Here is a 20,344-nt window from a genome sequence, read left to right as displayed (position 1 = left end):
GCTTCTGTGACAATATTTCGAATAGTCGAGCTTGGCTGTCTTACGGACAGCTCTTGTTATGATAAAACACTGTCCATTGTGACTTCAGTCCATGCAGGTTTCCGTAGTAATGTGCAAAACCCAGGTGACCTCAGTCCATGCTCGTCTTTTGCTGGTTTCTATAATAATGCTAGCCTACCAACTAAGTTCAATATGAGGAGTGCAGATCAACAGATCATAGAGTCCAAAGTTCAGTCCCCAAGGGAAGCCAGGGGAAGGCGAATGTTTTGATAAAAGACATTGCTTCTGAAGTTATTTAATCCTTTACCTTTGATTGAAACTAAAACCAAAACAAAAGAAAAGCCATGAATATATTTTGGGCAGGGTTACCAAAATCTAAGTTAAAATTTGCATCTCCTGTTAATAATGCTTGGGGTCCAGTCAGTGCTGCAATGCATTTGTGGTTTTCTGTAAATAATACTCTAGGTAGGAAAACTCCAGTCCTGTGACTTTATATGAAATAAGTTCATCAGCCGTTGCTGCTTTCTAAACTTTAATCTCATGAAAGATGGCCATAGCCTCTGCTAAATCACTTGTAGCATTCTAGAAGTTAAGTTAATGTTAGGAATCATGAACCCTTGCTTCATCCCTTATAGCCAGTTGTACAGCTGGACCTCATCCATGACCTCAACCATGGCTTTATCCAAGCAAACCTAAACGTTAACAGCTCCATGTTTTTTTTATACATGTGTGATCACCTGCAATGTGCAGTCGGCAGAGTCCTTTCAAGTTGACTTGAGCAGTTCTTATCCTGATCACTTAAGTTGGCCACAGTGTTATGGTTATAACGTCTCAGTCATTTCTATAACCATGATAACTTAAGCTAAATTGTCCTTGGGGCTCAGGAAAAATGCATGGCCGTTGAATTACCAAACATTGTGAAAATGGACAGTTTATACTGCATAATTTTTGTAGTTATTATCTTATCTTTATGAAACTTAGTAACAATGTTTATGATTAATATATCAAGTTCAGAATGCACAATGATCAAGATAGTCCTAATTGATCTGGAATTATTGCATTTGAATTACTAAAATTGTGAAATTTAACAGTGTTCACTCTCTTCTTGAGTAGTTCTTATTCAGTGTTTACCAAACTTGGTCATAATATATATGGGCATAATATCTCGGCCAAGGTTGATAACCAGCTTAACTTTCTGTCTTTTTTGGAGTTTCCCAAAGTTGTAAAAATTGGCAGTGTCCTTTCTCTATCTTAAGCAGTCCTTAACCAATGCTCACCAAGTAGGAATGGTTATGGCTGTAATATCTTGGCCAAGTTCCATAATTGTTGAGTTTGTTTTTGTCATTATACAAGTTAAAACCCTTGAATAAAGTCAAAATTTAGAAATTGGACAAAAAGTTTGTTCAGTCAACAGTTAAATTGCAGTGACAGGTCTATATTATGACAGTTTAGAACACTTGTTATTGATATAATTTTTACATGAGCATATTTGTGTTTTACAATGTTTTCAGAAGAGGTCATTCAGAGGTTTATCAATTTTAGCAGCCCCTAAATACAGTCAAGTGAAACCAAGTTCCATAATTATTGAGGTAGTCTTTGTCATACACAAGTTAAGGCCCTTGAATAAAGTCAATATTGAGAAAAATGACAGAAAGTTTGCACAGTACAAGTGAAGCTATGTTTAAAAGTCAACAGTAAATTGCTGTGACAGAACTGTATTATAACCATTTAGAACACTTGTTATTTATATAATTTTTACACGAACATATTTGTGTTAAATTTTACACTGTTTTCAGGAGAAGGTTTTTCTTCTTTGGCAGCCCCTAAATACAGTCAAGTAAAACATTTCAGTACACTTTTAGAAAGGGTTGTTCAAGGATATACATTCAAACATCTAAAATTGAAGTAAGTCATATAAAGGATTTTTATTTCAATCTTTGGCCAAATATAGTCAAGCAAAACTAGCTGAACAAGCTTGAGAAAGGTTCATCCAAGGATGTTTCAGACCAGGTTTGGTTTGGATCCACCAAGCATTAGTTTACAGGTAATTCTAATTTTAGTGACTCCTAAATACTGGGATAATCATATGTTACACAGTCTTGTAACAGAAACATGGTAGGGATTAAAGGGTAGGGATTGGTGCTGGTGCACTATATATATAGCTTAAACTCCCCAGTGGTGTTTTTGCCACTGACTGTTCCATGGCAGTGCCTTGCTGCTTTCCTTCTTCATGTATGTTTGTATCAGTTTGTTGCTTCTGTGTTATTGTTGTTGCATTCATTTGTGTTAATGTGTATATATACACTCAGTTGGTATGTATATGTATACATTTACATATACCCCTATTTCCATGTGAAGTGCTGTATGAATGACTGTATTCATTAAATGGGGCATTTCCTTTTGGACAGTTGCCTTATTCCTGGAAGCTTTCTGAGCATTAAGCTCCTTCCGTTGCAACCTAAACTTTCAGCTTTCTACCACTTTAAGCTCTTGCCAGGGCAACCTAAACCTTTGCTTTATCTGTTGAAGCTACCTGTCCTTTAAGCTCTTGCCAGGGTGACCAAAACCTTTGTGCTATCTCTCAAAGTTTTCTGTCTATTAAGCTCTTGCCAGGGCAGCCTAAACCTTTGCACTATCTCTCAATGCTTCCTGTCCATTAAGCTTTTACCAGGATGGCCTTAACCTTTGCTTTATCTCTCAAAGCAAGGACAAAAGTCAACAGGATCAGCCATGTTCAAAGGATACTGCTGCCCTTACAGCACTTCATATGGAAGTAGGGATATCTTGAATGTATACACATACACTGTGGCTAAGCAAATGTACAAATCAATACAAATAAGTGCAGTTATAATAACATAGAAGTAATAAACAGGCACAAACATACACGAAGAAGGAACACAACAGGGCACTGGTTTGGAATGGTCAGTGGCAAAAACATCACTGGGGAGTTTAAGCTAGTGTGCAAGCACCAAACCACACTCTTTCATCCCTACCATGTTTTTGTAGCAAAAAGGTGTAACTACTTTCTGCATTTGTGGGTCACTAGAGCTAAAGTTAGAGCTATCTGTAAACAAATGTTTGGTGGATCTTCACCAAACCTGGTCTGAAACTCTGAAACATCCTTGGGTGTACCTTTCACAAGCTTGCTCAGCTAGTTCTGCTTGACTGCATTTAGCCAGAGCTTGAAATAGAAATCCTTCGAATGACTTCTTTTGATTTTAGATTTTTTAATGATTAATCCTTGAATGGCTGTTTCTTAAGTTTTCTGAAATGTTCACCAAAATTGGTCGGTATCAATATCAAAGGTCAGGAGAGGGAATTGGTCAAATATGGGCTTTTTGTATTTATTTAGCTTTCTGAAACTCGAGGCCCATCTCGCATTTTATTATCTTAAGTTGAAGGTTACTCTTAGAAGTGAAAGGTAATATTATGGAGTTAATGTCTGGGATGTAATTTTGACATGCATGAAACTGTCTTTTTTTTTTCAGAAATGTTTGCTTTAATGAGAGGGAACATCACATACCTCGAGGCACGTGTTTCAAAGGTCAAGGTCATACTTGAAGGTCAAAGGTTATTTTAGACCTTGTCTCAGGTGTAACTTTAACATTCATGGAGCAATCCTTACTAAGTTGGCAGCTTTGCCTTAATTGCAAACCAGTTAAGCCAAGGTCACACTAACTCTTACCATGTTATATTTCTATAATGAACTGTTCCATCTTCCAATTTGGACAGTACCATTAACTGTTAAAAGGGGTGCTTACCAAAAATATCCTGACTGAATAGCGAACAGTGCAGATAATGATCAGACTGCACAAATGTGCAGGCGTATCATGATCTACACTGGTCGCTAAGGCAGAATCATTCGTGTCCAGCATGGTAAGGGCTAAGGGTTCAGTGGTTTAAGATCTTGTCTGGCCATAATTCTGATATGCATGGAACATTTCTTTATTATTATTTGGCAGAAATATATCACCTCAGTTTAGACAGAGAGTTGTGTGAATTATCAAAATTCGTACTTTAAGGTCAGTATCAGACTTTGGGTTCAAAGGTAATTTAAGAGCTTGTCCTGGCCATATCTTTGACAAGTATGGAGCAATTTGTAGATTGAATTTATAATCAGTTTTAAGCAAAGGAATTAAAATTTGATTCTTTTATGGTGTAATTATTCCTAAACAAGTTGTTAAACCTAAACAATCAATATTTTCTTAAACTTTTGTGAGAAAGTGTTTAATCAAGTATGTTTTTGTTCAAGAAGTGTGAATACACAGTAAAAGTTTTGCCAAGTATTGTATAATATATAATTATATAAGATAAATGTTATCAAAAACTTCAAAGTGGAGAAAGTAAATGGTCTATTTAGACCACAATAATCCATAAATAGCCAATTGCAAAGCAGACTTATACCCGTCTATTTCATACACAACAGTAGTGTTGTATATATATCAGCGGAAACTTGGGCAAAAAACGCGTGAATTACGTGTCAATTTACCATCTAACAATACAGGCTCACGCCGGAGTTAAATGACCTTGCAATATTCTCACCACCCGCCCGCTTAGCTCAGTAGGTAAGAGCGTTGGTCTACGGATCGCGGGGACAGGTGAAGAACAGGTTTGTACTGGTACAGAATGCAGGAACACTGGTTAGGTTAACTGCCCGCCATTACATGACTGAAATACTGTTGAAAAAATGGCGTTAAACCCAAAACAAAACAAAAAAACACCAGTTATCAATGGGATAAAAAATAAGATTGAGTTGGAGGTAAATTCAGTTGACAACATCTAAATATCAATATAGTAAAAATGACCCTATGTTATTGGATATCAATATAAAAGGGTTCACATGACTGATATACAAGAGTGGAATAACTATACATATAAAATCAAATTGAATTATAAGAAACTCCATACTTGTAATGTAGAACCAACTGAGTAAATACGTAATATACACATTCACTGAAACGTTCCAGCTGTTGTAACTTTCTATGTTCACTTCTTATAAAATAGACATGTCAGCACGATCCTTACATTTGCAAACAACTGGATCCATTGTTCGAAACTTTAACAGTCGATTGAGCTAACGGTCAATTAACTTTATTAGCATATTTCGACAGTTTAGAAAACTTAGAAAAACAAATGTACTTGTTAAGGATTATAAACACTAAATCATCTTTACAGTAAAATTAAAACATCATACTAGTGTTTCCCACTCACCAAGACTAGTATATTGAATAGAAATTTAACAGGCGGTTAGTTTAACAGCTTAATGCAGGGGTCGTGGGTTCAAGCATCATTGGGGTTACGACCATGACTACTCATATGACCCCAGTACTAGTTTTCCCAGGAAACAGACTCGAGAGTGGTTACAACAAGCTTAAGGTATAGGTCCATGTTTCGGAGAAAAAAGTTCGAACGTCATCAAATCATAGAAAGAAAGCACTGTTTTACTTGAAAATTTAACAGCGTATAAAACATTTATATTATTCTACAAAACCATTGTCAATTTACTGATATATGTATTGAATTCCGGAAAGGGACTGCATGAAGGGGCCACACTTCTGGGCAGTTCAGCGCCTTTAAAAACTCGCCATTTTTTAAAAGCTGTTACACGTCTTTGTTTTGATGCATTTGCAACATCGTGCGAGTGTTTAAACTTTACATAACTGGGTAAAACATCGTTTCTGACAATTGTTTACATTTATTTCTTTACAAATGGCATTCTTATTTAAAGGGGGACAACTCATTAAGAATATTTTAAGTATCCAACTCTGTGGGACAGAACAGTAAAACATGTATTGGACAGATAAGTTGTGTGTCAAGATGCTGTTCATTCGTTAAAAAAATCTGTTGTTTTGTGATATACTGCTAAACCTTAAAGCTTTCATCACAATCAAGCTAAAACAAATTAGTATAAACTAAACTAAACTAAACTAAACTAACAGCCCGAAAAAGTTTCGAACAACTGGGCCCATGCATGGAGAGATTTTGATGTAACTTGGCACAAATGTTCACCACCATAAGACGGAGTGTCTTGCGCAAGAAACAGGTCCCTAAGTCTAAGGTCAAGGTCACACTTAGAGGTCAAAAGTCAGATACAAGAATGACTTTGTCTGGAGCATTTCTTTTTGATGCATAGGGGGATTTTGATGTAACTTGACACAATTGTTCATCACCATGTGATGGAGTGTCATGCGCAAGATCCTGTAATTACTTCCCTTTGTTGTTACAATAAATAGCTTATATTTGTAACTTTTATTATTACTGGTCGTAGGGAAAAATCAAGACCACTTTTCTGTAGTACAACATGCATGTTACATCCAATTTTCAGGTGTATTTTGACCTAGACTCTACTGTTGTGGTTTTTTGTGTGGACTTAGAATTTTTTTAATTTCATTTTTTTGAGTCGGCTAAAGGCTGAAAGCCTTTTGACGAGTCCTTGCTGTTCAGTGATTCTCTAAATGGACCGAATAACACGTGAAGGGATGTAGTTCCATTAGATTTCTCAAACTTCAAACAGTTCACTGCATGAATAAAGTTAAGTTGTGTCAATTCCCTTTGCTATGACCAATATATGATGTAATCTGTCATATTTATGACTTGTAATTGTGCAATACTCGAATGTAACTCATTAAGCATAAATGTGCATTTTAAGAATTGCGCAGGCTTACAAAGCTTGGGTAACATCCAGCGAAAGACAAAAAATAGTTCCACAGGGCTCCAGATAAGATGCGTAATAGCGTAAATTACGTATAGAAATAATGCAAATACGCATGTCTAATAATTTCTAAGCATTTAAAAATAAAATCTGAATCGTCTGGATGCGTTAGGTAACATAGCTGATCAGCCTTAATTCTCCCACATTGAACGTAAACACGCATCGTATGATTTCTATAAACTTTGCGTGGGTTGAATTTTGCAGTCAGTAAACGGATAAATTATCGGAAGAAGAACCTCTTACTGGTTTGTTTAGTTACTGCTGATATTAAAAATGATTTTAATTTTTATTTTTCGAGAAATAAACAAATCGGCGAAACATTAAATTGTATTTTCTTGTAGTTTTTGAAATCGAAAGTAGATCGTCTATGTTTGGCTGCTTTCACGATACGAAACAACTTTATGAAAAGATTTAAATAAGAGGTAATTTAACCGTAAACTTCAATGTCAGATACTGCCAATTGCTGCTAAATGTCTTCGTATCATCACAATTTGTAAAATATATTGTTGAAAACTGGAGAAAAGTGTAATCGTATCCGGATATAATATTTTGGGTAAATATCGAGCTGTGTTATGAAATTTTAAGAAAAAAAACTAAAAACAAACTGAAACTGGTAGACTTTACTGTCAGTACATCAATCATTAGCCGACTCAGGCCCTTCAGGCCTTTGATTTAGATTTACATTCCTTTGTTATACGCCCGAAGGGAAGTTTTATGTTATGACGATGGTATCTGTCCGTCCGTCCGTCCGTCCGTCTGTCCATTAGCAATTTTGTGTCTGCTCTGTAACTCTTGAACCCCTTGAAGGATTTCAAGGAAACTTTACACAAGTGTTCACCACACTGAGACGATGTGCAGAGGCCATGTTTTGGATGTCCCGCTTCAAGGTCAAGGTCACACTTAGGAGTTAAAGGTCATATCAGTTTGTTTCGTGTCCGCTTTGTGACTCTTGAACCTCTTGAAGGATTTCAAAGAAACTTGACACAAATGTTCACCACACCAAGACGACGTGCAGGGCGCATGTTCCGAATAACTTGCTTCAAGTTCAAGGTCACACTTAGGGGTCGAAAGTCATATCAGTTTGTTTCGTGTCCGCTCTGTAACTCTTGAACTGCTGGAAGGATTTCAAAGAAACTTGGCAGAAATGTTCACCACATTGTAACGATGTGCAGAGCTCATGTTCAGGATGACTCGTTTCAAGGTCAAGGTCACACTTAAGGGTCAAAGGTCATATATGACTTTGCTTTGTGTATATTGCTCTGCATTGCAGTGCTCTTGTTTTTATCTGGCAGATCTCTTTTTAGCTCATCTGATTTTTTGAAAAAAAAATGATGAGTTATTGTCATCACTTGAGCGGTTGTCGGCGTCGGCGTCGGCATCTGCGTCGGCGTTGCCTGGTTAAGTTTTATGTTTAGGTCAGCTTTTCTCCTAAACTATCAAAGCTATTGCTTTGAAACTTGGAATACTTGTTCACCATCATAAGCTGACCCTGTATAGCAAGAAACATAACTCCATCTTGCTTTTTGCAAGATTTATGGCCCCTTTTGTACTTAGAAAATATCAGATTTCTTGGTTAAGTTTTATGTTTAGGTCAACTTTTCTCCTAAACTATCAAAGCTATTGCTTTGAAACTTGGAATACTTGTTCACCATCATAAGCAGACCATGTACATCAAGAAACATAACTCCATCTTGCTTTTTGCAAGAATTATTGCCCCTTTTGTACTTAGAAAATCAGTTTTTTTGGTTAAGTTTTATGTTTAGGTCAGCTTATATCCTAAACTATCAAAGCTATTGCTTTAAAACTTGCAACACTTGTTCACCATCATAAGTTGACCCTGTACAGCAAGAAACATAACTCCATCCTGCTTTTTGCAAGATTTATGACCCCTTTTGGACTTAGAAAATATCAGATTTCTTGGTTAAGTTTTATGTTTAGGTCAACTTTTTCTCTTAAACTATCAAAGCTATTGCTTTGAAACTTGCAACACTTGTTCACCATCATAAGCTGACCCTGTACAGCAAGCAACGTAACCCCATCCTGCTTTTTGTAATAATTATTGCCCCTTTTGGACTTAGAAAATCATTTTCTTGGTTGAGTATTATGTTTAAGTCAACTTTTCTCATAAACTATCAAAGCTATTGCTTTAAAACTTGCAACAGTTTTTCACCATCATAAGTGGACACTGTACATCAAGAAACATAACTCTATCTTGCTTTTTGCAAGAATGATGGCCCTTTTTAGACTTAGAAAATCATGGGTAGGACAATATTTCTATTATACAAAAAAATCAGATTAGCATCAGCACCCACAAGGCGGTGCTCTTGTTTGTACTTACAATAATATTTTTTTTGAATTACTTCCCTTTTATGTTACTATAAATAGCTTATATTGAAACTTATGGGCCGTAGGGAAAAACCGAGACCACTTTTCTGTGGTACAACGTGGATGGTACCTCCAATTTTAAGGTGTATTTTTGCATACCTGTACCAGATAAGGATTTTTTTGTAGACTTTAAGTATTGTTTTTTTGGACTTAGATTTGTTTTTTGAAGTTTTCCTTTTGTTGTTCCAGTCCTTTGGGGCTACGACAGTCAAGTTCTTAAAATTTGGCTCCCATCCTATGATGTAAGCCTTCGGGCGTATATTGCCCCGCATGGCGGCGCTCTTGTTGTTACTTTAAATAACTTATATTATAACTTTTTGCAATCTCTTTTTTATTTGGCATAAATGTTTGCCTCAGTGAGACAAGGAGTGTCATGTACAACTCCCAGTCCTTTTGACAGCTGGCGGGCTCGACATATTGCCCGTGGGCATCTAATTTGGCAGCCCCTTAATGCAGTCAAGTGGAACCATTTCAGTACACTTTTAGAAAGGGCTGTTCAAGGATATACATTCAAAAATCTAGAATCAAAATAAGTCATTTAAAGGATTACTATTTCAGTCATTGGCAACACCCTGTCAAGCAGAACTAGCTGAACAAACTTGAGAAAGGTACATTCTTGGATGTTTAAGGCTAGGTTTGGTGAAGATCCACCAAGCATTTGTTTACAGATAATTCTAATTTTAGTTCTAGCGCCTCTTAAATATAGGGAGTAATCATATGTTATACTGTCTTGTAACAGAAACATGGTAGGGATTAAAGAGTAGGGGTTGGTGCTGGTGCACTAGCTTAAACTCCCCAGTGGTGTTTTTGCTACTGAGTGTTCTGAGGCAGTGCCATGCTGCTTTCCTTCTTTATGTATGTTTGTATCTGTTTGTTGCTTCTGTGTTATTGTTGTTGCATTCATTTGTGTTAATGTGTACATATACTCAGCTGGTATGCATATGTATACATTTATGCATACCCCTATTTCCATGTTGAGTGTTGTATGGCTGGCTGTATTCATTAAGTGGGGAATTTCCTTTTGGATGGTTGCCTTATTCCTGGAAGCTTTCTGTACATTAAGCTCCTTCCAGGGTGACCTAAACTTTTGGCTTTCTACCAATTTAAGCTCTTGCCAGGGCAACCTAAACCTTTGCTTTATCTGTTGAAGCTACCTGTCCTTTAAGCTCTTGCCAGGGCAACCAAAACCTTTTCTTTATCTCTCAAAGCTCTCTGTCCTTTAAGCTCTTGCCAGGGCAACCAAAACCATTTCTTTATCTCTCAAAGTTTTCTGTCCATTAAGCTCTTGCCAGGGCGACCAAAACCTTTGTGCTATCTCTCAAAGTTTTCAGTCTGTTAAGCTCTTGCCAGGGCAGCCTAAACCTTTGCACTATCTCTCAATGCTTCCTGTCCATTAAGCTTTTACCAGGATGGCCTTAACCTTTGCTTTATCTCTCAAAGCAAGGACAAAAGTCCAACAAGATCAGCCATGTTGAAAGGATGCATCTGCCCTTACAACGCTTCATATGGAAGTAGGGATATCTTGAATGTATACACATACACAGTGGCTAAGCAAATATACAAATCAATGCAAATAAGTGCAATACTAATAACATAGAAGTAATAAACAGGCACAAACATACATGAAGAAGGAACACAGCAGGACACTGACTTGGAGCAGTCAGTGGCAAAAACATCACTGGGGAGTTAAGCTAATGTACAAGCCCCAAACCACACTCTTACATCCCTACCATGTTTTTATTACAAGTCAGTGTAACATATAACATTTCCCTGCATTTTGAGGTCACTAGAGCTAAAGTTAGAGATATCTGTAAACAAATGCTTGGTGGATCTTCACCAAACTTGGTCTGAAACATCCCTGGATGAACCTTTCTCAAACTTGCTCAGCTAGTTTTGCTTGACTGCATTTGGCCACAGCTTGAAATAGAAATCCTTTAAATGACTTCTTTTGATTTTAGATTTTTGAATGTTTAATCCTTGAATGGCCCTTTCTTATGTGTACTGAAATGTTCACCAAAATTGGTTAGTATCTATGACTGTCAAAGGTCAGGCGAGGGAATTGGTCAAATTTGGGCTTATTGTAATTATTTAGCTTTCTGAACTCAAGGCCCCTTTCTCAGTTTATTATCTTAAGTCCAAAGGTTACACTTAGATATGAAAGGTTATTATGGGGCTTGTTTGGGATGTAATTTTGACATGCATGAAATAGTCTTTTTTAGCAGAAATGTTTGCCTCAATGAGAGGGAACATCACACACACCCAGGCACCTGTTTCAAAGGTCAAGGTCATACTTGAGGGTCAAAGGTTATTTTTGAGTTTGTCTCAGTTGTAACTTTGACATTCAGGAAAATCCTTACTATTTAATTTGGCAGCTTTGCCTAAATTGCAAACCAGTTAAGCCAAGGTCATACTAACCATTACCATGCTAAATTTCTGTAATGAACAGTTCCATCTTCCAATTTGGACAGTACCATTAACTGTTAAAAGGGGTGCTTACAAAAAATATACTGTCTGGTCGCAAAGGCAGAATCAGTCGTGTCCAGCATGGTAAGGACTACAAGGGTTCAGTGATTTAAGATCTTGTCTGGCCATAATTCTGATATGCATGGAACATTTCTTTATTATTCTTTGGCAGAAATATATCACCTCAGTTTAGACAGAGAGTTGTGTGAATTATCAAAATTCATACTTTAATGTCAGTGTCAGACTTTGGGTTCAAAGGTAATTTAAGAGCTTGTCCTGGCCATATCTTTGACAAGTATGGAGCAATTTGTAATTTAGAATTGACAGATTGAATTTATAATCACATTTAAGTAAAGGAATTAAAATTTGATTCTTTGATGGTGTAATTATTTCTAAACAAGTTATTAAACCTCAACAATAAATATTTTCTTAAACTCTGACTTTTACAATTAAAATGCAGTCACTGTGAGAAGCATTTAATGATGGAGTAGGTTTTTGTTTGAACTAATGGGATCAGGAAGTGTGAATATACAGTAAAAGTTTTGCCAAATATTATATTTATAAGTTAGATTAATGTTATCAAAAACTTCAAACAGGAGAAAGTTAGTGGTCTATTTCATTTTATTTCTTATTATGTAAGTCTAGTGCAGTATTTTAAGTAAGAATTTATGTAAGGCAAAAAACTATACACTTACTGTAACTGAAACTGAATAATTTGATTAAATGCCTATTTCTATACAATGACATATTCAATGGTGTTGTACATAATAATAATAATATTAACAGTAATAGTAACTACAATAATAATAATAACAGTCATAACAGCCTTATTTAAACAAAATGTCAGGACCGCACCCTTCCCCCTGAGGTTATTTTACCTCTATTGCGTCAATACCTGAGTGCTTAAAGCCTTACTTGGTATGCCCAGACGGGCTGCATATAGAGGTTCAAATCCCCTGGTTAATGGTGCCATCACAAATTATTCGAAAAAAAAAAAAAAAAAAAAGAAATACTGCACACTACCCTACCCATACAGCCTGTACCAACAATTACGTTTAATTAAACAGACCTTGAAAATATAAATGTTGAAATGTAAAACCTTTTACAAAAATTTAAAAACTATCATCTGCTGCTGTAGCATATAAAAAAGTTATAATTTTTTTTTAGAACAATTATATGAAGTCTCTGATAGACAGTGTCTTAAGATTTTTTTTTGAATGTGTCAAATGATTTACTTTTGCTTAGTTCTAACGGCAGTTCATTCCACAGTTTTAGACCAATAGTACAGACACTTCTTTCATTGAATGGTTTTTGGTCAATAGTCAGCACTATTACCTGAGGGCCAAAGAACCAAGTGCAGAAAGGTTTGACTATAAACCTGCAAGCCATTCAGTAGCTGTTTTATTACATGACAACAGAAAAAAACAACAACATAATTATTGTTTTCTTCAAGTTTTGACTGAAGCCCAGCAAAATTTAGTATTGAACTATAGACCAGTCAATAGCATTAACCATAGACCAGAGATTTATATCAGGAGTCATGTAATAATGAGAGTTAATGGGAGCAAATCCTTTAATGTGTCTGTTAGCTCCATGGATAAATTGGGCAAGTTTCAGGCTAATTTTGCAGCTTCGTATAATTAATATAATCTGTAAAGGCTAAATGGCAGCTAGTTTGTAATATTTTATCTGTATTTTCTCCATATTGAATAAGCCTTTAAATTACCTCAAGTTAATGACAATCATTTAAGCATTTATTTAACAATCTGCAGTCAGTTTTAATAGTTTTAAAATTGACTGGCAAACTAACATAAGGACTGATAATTAAATTTGTTCTAGGGTTTATTTTTGTCAACTTGATAAAGCTTTTTACTTGAAACTTTCAAATGGGAAATTCCATCCCTCCCTTGCACATCACACTTTCCTGTACACCTTTCACTGCACTAACATGATCATTTCCCATTTGAAAATTTTCTAAGGAAAAAGCTTATTAAGCAAATATCGACTGGGGTTCAAATATTTTTCCTTTTAAAAACATTAAAGAATTAATATAAATATCTAACCATTTGAATATAATTTTGGTAATTCTTCTTAACAACTAGTTTGAATATTTAACATACATTTTCAGTGTAGTTAAAAGATTATAGAGTTCCAAACTGTTACTATGGAGAAAATACAGATGAATGTAATTATTCAGGATAATACTGACAGAGGTCTGGTATATATTGACCCTTCAGTATATATATTGAAAAAGTATATTGTGAAAGAATTAAGTCCAATATATGTTGACAGAAGTCCATGCAGTACTTTTGACAGTGGTCCGGTAAACATTGACCTCTCAGTATATATTGATGGAGGTCCAGTATAATTATATTGACCTCTAAGTATATATTGACAGAGGTCCAGTATATGTTGACAGAGGTCTCATATATTGACAGAGGTTGATCATATATATTGACCTTCCAGTATATATTGACCTCTCAGTATATATTGACAGAAGTCCATTATATATTGACAGCTTAAAGGTGTATGCTAGAATTCCCTGTATATGAGGGAAATGCCGTTTTCAAGGGCAGATAACTCTTTTTCAGTACCGGTGACCTATGATTTTTACTGCATATTTTTGTTTCTTAGATGATTGTCCTTCAATATCCAAAGTTTGAAGAAATTCTGTTATTGGGAAAAATTTCGCCCCAAATTCTAGCATTGTCCTTAAAGTGTCTCTTCCGGTAAACATGTATATTGACAGAAGACCAGTATGTACTGACAGAGGATCAGTATATATTGACAGAGGTCAAACATATTAAATCATGTAGTATAAAGTAATGCATTTTATTTTCAAGGAATTTAAGCAGATGGGCATGTTAAGCCTTTTAACCAGGTTTTCAGAGTTATTAGATTGGGGTATGTCGTTGGTCGGGCAGGCGGCGGGCGGCGTCAAACTGGTGTTTCCGGTCAATAACTTTTGTTTCGGTAAAGATACTTGAATAAAACTTGGTATGTATGTAGCTTATATCAAGACAAAGGCTGGGATTGATTTTGGGGTTTCTGGGATCAAGGTCAAGGTCACTGTTAATTAAAATAGAAAGAGGGTTTCCGGTCAATAACTTAACTTAGGAATGAGCTATCATGATGAAACTTGGTGTATAGAAAACTTATATAAAGTTGTAGCTTGGAATTGATTTTGGGGTTTCTGGGATCAAGGTCAAGGTCATTGTTACTATAACAGGGTTAGGGTTAGGGTTGTGCTTTAAAGTGGTGCACTGTGATTCAGTATACTTTTTTATTCTTATGAAAAGTGTTGAAAACCTGGTTTCGTGGCATTGCCGCGTTTCTTGTTATATGCATTTTCCTCATTATCTTTCCTGTAACAATATAATAATGTAAGGTCAACGAAAACCTTTATTCCAGTACTCAAGACATTGCAAGACTTTCAGAGCATTTTATTTCTAAGTAATAAATTGTGAAATGATGTGCTATACACAGAATATTTGACATAATGGAATTCATATGACATCCAGTTAATAATACATTTATTAATAATATTAGCATTTCTTCTGCTTAAGTCATGAAATACATAGATTTATTAACCCTTAGCCTGCTAAATTTCTAAAATGGACTTGTCCTTCATTTAATTTTGGCAATACCATTTATTATCCAAAGGGGTGTTCTTGATAATTTACTGAATGAATAGCGAACAGACCATGATCCTGGCCGCAGCCCTGGTCGCATTTTTATGCCCCGGAAGGGAGGCATATAGTTTTTGAACCGACTGTTGGTCTGTCAGTCTGTCCGCAATTTTCGTGTCCGGTCCATATCTTTGTCATCGATGGATGGATTTTCAAATAACTTTGCATGAATGTGTACCACAGTAAGACGACGTGTCGCACGCAAGACCCAGGTCGGTAGCTCAAAGGTCAAGGTCACACTTAGACGTTAAAGGTCATTTTTTATGATAGTGCTTTCGTGTCTGGTCCATATCTTTGTCATCCATGGATGGATTTTCAAATAACTTGGCATGAATGTATACAACAGTAAGACGACGTGTCGCACGCAAGACCCAGGTCCGTAGCTCAAAGGTCAAGGTCACACTTAGACGTTAAAGATCATATTTCATGATAGTGCGTTGATGGGCGTGTCCGGTCCATATCTTTGTCATTCATGCATGGATTTTAAAATTATTGGGCATGAATATGTAAGACATAAGAAGTAAGATGACGTGTCGCGCGCAAGACCCAGGTCTGTAGGTCAAAGGTCCTAAACTCTAACATCGGCCATAACTATTCATTCAAAGTGACATCAGGGGCATATGTCATCCTATGGAGACAGCTCTTGTTGAGGCAGAATGGCTTGCTGCCAGCATGCTAAAGGTTAAATAACTTTTATAACTAGAACAAGTTCAGACAATACCAGGATAAATAAGTCCTCTTTTTCAAAAAAAAAAAAAAATGGGCATACAAGGCGAATAATTTATGATAGTAATGTCAAGAATTATTTTTCAAATAGTCTGAAATGAGCAGTTATATTTATTTATGGATTTGCCATTTAGAAATGACATGATAATGTTGTACTGTTAGTTTTTGTATCATATTACATCATCAGTACTTTCAGTAATGCTATATTAGTACATATTACACATGTCTCTTTATGGAGGGTAATAAGGAGTCTATCTACTTTCTGATTTGTTAAGGTATCTTGATTATTACTAGCAAATTTTAATTGACTTAAAAACACCTTTTGTTTTAAAGAAAAGATCTGAAATTACCACTGTCTGTAACAGTGGTCCTCCTAAGGTACAGCTCTACTATACATTATTTATTTAACAAAATAAAATTTAAAAAGAAATAGCAATTAATATTTCCATGAATAATTTCAATAGATGCATTTTTATATAGAAGTCTATTTAACACTGGTTACAGCTTAATTGGTGTACATATTAAGGCAGTGCTAATCAACAACATGATATAATTATGTCTCCCAAAGATTAAAGGAGAAACATTTTGTTTTTAGCTCAAATATTTGAAATAGCTCTTGCAGGCATTAGCATCCATGTCAGAAAAGTTTTGCATGTAAGCAGGTTTCTCTAAACTACAGCTAAAATTTAATGCTTTCAAAATTCACAATATATTTGGCATCATGAGATAAACACATAGGACAAGTTACATAACTCTAGCTTTATTTTGTCAAAATTATATCCCTTTTTTTTTAACTTAGAATTTCAATTAAAGTTTCACATGTAAAAAGGTAACTCAAAAACTACTAGGCCCATCAATGGTCAAGACTGCATAGTAACAAGGATTGATTCTTATATAGTCTTAGACTGCTAAATTTCAAGGTTCACTTCCTAAAGGAAGTGCAAGTTAAAAATTAGAAAAAAACTTTTAACAGCTCCTTTCATAAACCATTTAATGACTGTTGCAATAATGAAACAGTATGCAGAACATAACTTTTGGTCATGCAGGGTCAAGGCCACAAATAAGGAATATTCTGTATCATTTTTCCACTGAAAGGATTTATAAATTACTTCTGTTGATAAATTATTTTTAACAAGTTTTAGGCATAGGATATTTTATGGGACAGTATGGGGAACTCAACTTGCATCATATCAGTCAAGGTCACAAGGTGAGAAAAAGGTCAAATAGTTAATTTTCTGTATCTTTTTACTTTCTAGTTCCTACAAGAAACAACATACAGAACAAAACTTTCTGTTGTGTCATTCAAGATCAAGGTAGCACTGTGAGATCAAAGGTTAACATTGCATCTTTTACCCTTGAAAGGATTTTTAATAACTTGCCATAATTGTTAACTATTGTGAGAAAACAAGTCATGCAGAAAGCAACTTTTTGTTACCTTGATCCAAGGCCAAGGTTACATTTTGGAGTTTGATTATCAGATGGTTGCTCTTTTTACATCCTGCAAGGATTTTCAGCTTATATGCCATTATTTTTAACTATAATGAGACAGCTAGAAGTCTAGCAGAACACCACTTTCTGAGGTAAAAGGTTAAAAGCTAAAATAGGAATTATGAGTTAGACCATTCTTAATTTTCATTCATCTGCATGTTGCTTAAAGTAGTACAACTATTAAAGAATTTCTTCTCATGACTGGCATGATGGAGATTTATTAAAATTTCAAAAAAGTAAACATTAATGGAACAATGTACAGAACACATCTTTTGATCATGTCATATTAATGTCATAAATTGCAAGCAAAAGTCAAATAGGGAATATTCTGAAGGTTTTAACCCCTGGAAGGACTTTCAAATGACTTTCCGCAACAGATAATTAAAAGAAAACAGGGGACAATATTCAGAATGCAACTTTTTGCCAAGAAGGGTAAAGTTCAAGGTCACATGATGTGATGAAAAATCAAATTGCGGGTAGTTTTTTTTTTCTTCCGTAAAGGATTTTAGACAACTTGACACAACTGTTAATCTTAATGGGAGGATGTCAAGAATGTTGCATTTGGATAATATATTTTCAAGGTCAAAGTCACACAGTGAGATCAAAAGTCAAATAGGGATTATGAGACAGACCTTAGGTTAAACTTGACTGCACTTTGAAAGCGCCAGAGTTAAAAATGGGACAAGCCTTTTTTGGATTTTTTTTTCCATAAAATGCTGTATAGATTTTTATTCTCAAGATAGTTTATATAGCTGTGCTTGACTGTAGTAAGGGGCCACTAAAGCTAAAAATAGAAAACAAAGTAATTACTCATTCTAATGAAACTTGGTCAGAAGCATTCTTATACAGACCTTCTTCAGTGTAGTTCAAATGGTTCAGGTTTACTGCACTAAGGGGTCACCAAGTTTACTTTAAACATCCTGTCTTAATCAAACTAGTCAGAAGCATATTTTTATTGACCTTTCTCAATTTCATTAAAAAGAATGCACTAAAGGGTCACCTGAGCTAAAAATAGGAAGGGCTCTTACCAGCTTCTTATGTGTTCCCAAAGTTAAGAAGCATGCTTTCATGGGGGCTATTTACGTCTGTCTTGCCTCCTTCTTGTCTGTTTTTAGCTCACCTGAGCAATGCTCAGGTGAGTTTTTCTGATCGCTCGATGTCCGGCGTCCGGCGTCTGTCTGTCGTCTGTCTGTCTGTCAACATTTAGCTTGTGTATGCGATAGAGGCTGTATTTTTCAACTGATCTGCATGAAACTTGGTCAGAATGATGACCTTGATGAATTCTAGGCCGAGTTCGAAAATGGGTCATCTCGGGTCAAAAACTAGGTCACTAGGTCAAATCAAAGACAAATCTTGTGTATGCGATAGAGGCTGTATTTTTCAATTGATCTTCATGAATATTGGTCAGAATGATTGCCTTGATGAAATCTAAGCCGAGTTCGAAAATGGGTCATCACGGATCAAAAACTAGGTCACTAGGTCAAATCAAAGAAAAACCTTGTGTATGCGATAGAGGCGGTATTTTTCAATTAATCTTCATGAATATTGGTCAGAATGATAGCCTAGATGAAATTTAGGCCGAGTTCGAAAATGGGTCATCTCATGTCAAAAACTAGGTCACTAGGTCAAATCAAAGAAAAACCTTGTGTATGCGATAGAGGCTGTACTTTTCAATTGATCTTCATGAATATTGGTCAGAATGATTGCCTTGATGAAGCCTAGGCCGAGTTCGAAAATGGGTCATCTCGGATCATAAACTAGGTCACTAGGTCAAATCAAAGAAAAACCTTGTGTATGCGATAGAGGCAGTATTTTTCAATTGATCTTCATGAATTTTGGTCAGAATGATAACCTTGATGAAATCTAGGCCAAGTTCAAAAATGGGTCATCTGGGGTCAAAAACTAGGTCACTAGGTCAAATCAAGGAAAAACCTTGTGTATGCGATAGAGGCAGTATTTTTCAATTGATCTTCATGAATTTTGGTCATAATGATTAGCTTGATGAAATTTAGACCAAGTTCGAAAATGGGTCATATGGGGTTAAAAACTAGGTCACTAGGTCAAATCAAAGAAAAACCTTGTGTATGCAATAGAGGCTGTATTTTTCAACTGATCTTCATGAAATTTAGCCAGAATGATTACCTTGATAAAATCTAGGCCGAGTTCGAAAATGGGTCATCTGGGTTAAAAAACTAGGTCACTAGGTCAAATCGAAGAAAAACATTGTGTATGCAATAGAGGATGTATTTTTCAATTGATCTTCATGAAATTTGGTCAGAGTGATTGCCTTGATGAAATCTAGGTCGAGTTTGAATATGGGTTATCTGAGGTCAAAAACTAGGTCACTAGGTCAAATTAAAGAAAAATCTTGTGTATGCGATAGAGACTGTTTTTTTTCAATTGATTTTTATGAAATTTGGTCAGGATGATTGCCTTAATGAATTCTAGGTCAAATTTGAATATGGGTCATCTGAGGTCAAAATCAGGTCACTTGGTCAAATCAAAGAAAAAACTTGTGTATGTGATAGAGGCTGTATTTTTCAATTGATCTTCATGAATTTTTGTCAGAATGATTGCCTTGATGAAATCTAGGTCGAGTTTGAACATGGGTTATCTAGGATCAAAAACTAGGTCATAACTAAGAAAATGCTTGTTTTATCGCAAGAGACCAATTTTTTGGTTCAATCTTAATGAAAATTGGTCAGAATATTTGTTTCCATGAAATCACAAGGTCAAACATGTTTTACACTGTTATGGTGTGTTTCTTAGGTGAGCGACCTAGGGCCATCTTGGCCCTCTTGTTTATCTTTTCCATTTTAAAATGAATGTTTCTCCTAAGACCTCTCTGCAAGCAGTATCGTTGGGGAACATTCATGTTTTA

At 35.6% G+C, this 20,344-nt stretch overlaps 1 long non-coding RNA gene across 1 annotated transcript in view; it reads left to right on the top strand.

Moving 5' to 3' along the window:
* Positions 1-20,344, top strand: part of LOC123560807 (uncharacterized) — a 58,036-nt gene that overhangs the window by 14,923 nt on the left and 22,769 nt on the right. The window lies entirely within an intron of this gene.

The sequence above is a fragment of the Mercenaria mercenaria genome, chromosome 15 (assembly GCF_021730395.1).
Source record: "Mercenaria mercenaria strain notata chromosome 15, MADL_Memer_1, whole genome shotgun sequence".
Taxonomy (NCBI): Eukaryota; Metazoa; Mollusca; class Bivalvia; order Venerida; family Veneridae; genus Mercenaria; species Mercenaria mercenaria.
The sequence above is the reverse complement of the archived record's forward strand: the minus strand, read 5'-3'. Positions and strand labels throughout refer to the sequence as shown.